Below are 2,721 nucleotides of genomic sequence, written 5' to 3' on the forward strand. Positions count from 1 at the left end.
AATATGGTGTGTCCTTATCTGGACAAATTTGTGATAGTATTGATTAATGACATATTGGTAAACTCTAAGGATGAGGAAGGGCATGCATAACATCTAGAAAGAATTTTAAATTGTTGAGAGAGCATCAATTATATGCCAAACCTAGTAAGTGTAGTTTCTTTTAGACAAAAGTTCATTGCATGGGATATGTTGTTTCCAAAGAAGGTATAACAGTGGACCTACTAAAGATCAGATCAGTCATGGAGTGGGAAAGTCCTAGGAATGTGGATGAGGTCAGATCATTCATGAGATTAGCATGTTATTACACGTGGTTCATCAAGAAATTCTCATAGATTGCCTATGCTATTACTTCTTTGTAGCGAAAAGGGAAGAAGTTTCAATGGAGTAAGGAGTGTGCACCTAGTGTTAAGCAGTTGAAGCATTTTCTTACAAATGCTCTGGTATTGAAGATTACATATCCAGACAACGAGTTTTTCATATGTATATATGCTTGAAAGATAGTACTTAGTGGAGTCGTGATGGAGGAAAGATAGGTAGTATGCTATGGTTCAAGGAATCTAAATGAGAACGAGAAAAACTACGTGACTCATGATCTTGAGTTGGTTGCTATTGTTCATATCTTGAAGATGTGGAAACATTATCTTCTTAGCAGGAGGTTCATCTTTATGATTGATTATTGTGCTACGAATTAGTTATTTGATCAAACTAATTAAAATTACAAACAAGCTAGATGGTTGGCGGCTATTAGTGAGTTTGACTTTGAGATTAGGTACATTAATGGAAAGGAATACATGGTTGCATATTCTCTTAGTAGAAGAGTGTAGGAGAATCATATTGCAATAGTGAGTTCTTATGGGACAAAATTACAGAAGTGGATTTTACATGTAGGAGAACATGATGGAAGGTACCGACATTTGAGGCACAAGTTACAACAACAAGGTGAAGGTAATAGGCATGAAGAGTATCATCTCATGGGAGATGGCTTAGTCATATTTATGAACAAGATTTATATACAAGATCACAATGAGTCCAAGAATATTATCTTGAGGGACATTCATGATAAGTCATATTCAGGTCACTTGGGGTATCCGAATACATTGGTAATAGTTAAGAAGTTCTACCATTGGCCGAAATTGAATAAGCACATGGTTGAGTTTATCGCGTGATGTTTGGATTGTCAATAGGTAAAAAGAGAGTGTAAGAATATAGGTCGCTTATTGCAGTCGATTATGATTTCATAGTGGAAATGGGAGGTCATTTCCATGGAATTCATTATAGTTTTTCCGATGACATCGAGACAATATGATTCCATCATAGCTGTGGTTGATAGGTCAAGTAAGGTAGCTCACTTCATTGTAGTTAAGTCTACGAATTCAACTAGAAGGGTAGCTCAGATTTTCATCAGGGAGATAATGAGATTGCATGGTGTTCCCAAGAATATTGTATCCGACATAGATACCAAGTTCACTTGTAGGTTTTGGAAGGAGTTGCTTTCAGGTTTCGGGAAAGAATTAGCCTTTATTACAACTTATCATCCACAGACAAGTGGATAGATATGCATGCTTAACATGATTCCCAAGGACATGTTGAGGATGTATGTCATGCATCAATAGAGGAAGTGGGAAGAGTATATTCCAGTCCTAAAGTTTGATTATAACAATGTGTATCGGGAGTCCTTGAAGATGAGTCCATTTGAGTCACTTTCTGGGCGGATTTGTAATACTCCTATAAGATGGAGTGATCCATTGAACAAGGTACTAATTGGACCAGAGATGTTGGCAGAGAAGGAACAAGAAATCATTGAAAATTTTAAGGATGCAAGTATATCTTAATGTTTGGAAATCTTGGTGAATCCTACTAGTCCCTAATATGCAAATTGTAAAATTCTTGGTGATATTTTTGTAAAATATTTAGATTTCTAATGAATTTATATTAGTATATATCATTTTTTGGTAATTTTTAAGTTAAAATAATTTTATACTATAAAATTTGTCAAAACAGTTTTAGAAAAATGGAAATTAACGAATAATGTTTTTGGAAAAATATGAAAATTATCCAACCTACAAATATGATCCCCTAAGTATTTCCATGCAGGAAATACAAGCTTTTAAGAGGAATTTGAAGACAAAACATGAAAAAAAAAGAGTTAGGTAGATAAGCATAGGGTATTGAAGGAGTTTCAAGTTGGGGAGCATGCCTACTTGTGCTTAAAGCCTAAGAGGAGATCCTTGAGGATTGGGTCAGGTACCAAGTTATCACCTTGGTATTCTGGGCTTTTAGAGATCCTTGAGAGGATTGGATCAATGGCCTACAAACTTGCACCGCCTTTGATAGTGAAATTCCATGATGTTTTCCATGTTTCGTTGCTTAAGAAGTATGCCAAGGATGTTAATCATGTGATTCACTAGTTTGTATTGCAGGTGGAACTAGAGAGGGAATTCTAGCCACAACCACAATGCATATTACAATCGAAACAACTAATGCTCTGGAAAGGAGAAATCAAGAAGGTTATAGTTCAGTGGAAGAACATTGGGCATGAGGAAGCTACATGGTAGATAGTTGATCAGATGTGGGCTATGTATACTTCATTATTTGTTGGTTTGAAGGAAATGAGTTTTTGGTATTGGTATATGTATATGTATATGGATTTTTTTGGAGATGTGGAATGAGTTGTGTTATTATTGATGGTGCTAGACCTACCAACATTCATGGGATAAGCAT

This window comes from Pinus tabuliformis, chromosome X, assembly GCF_031772625.1.
Source record: "Pinus tabuliformis cultivar Carrire ecotype Pingquan chromosome X, CPIR1, whole genome shotgun sequence".
NCBI classification, from domain to species: domain Eukaryota; kingdom Viridiplantae; phylum Streptophyta; class Pinopsida; order Pinales; family Pinaceae; genus Pinus; species Pinus tabuliformis.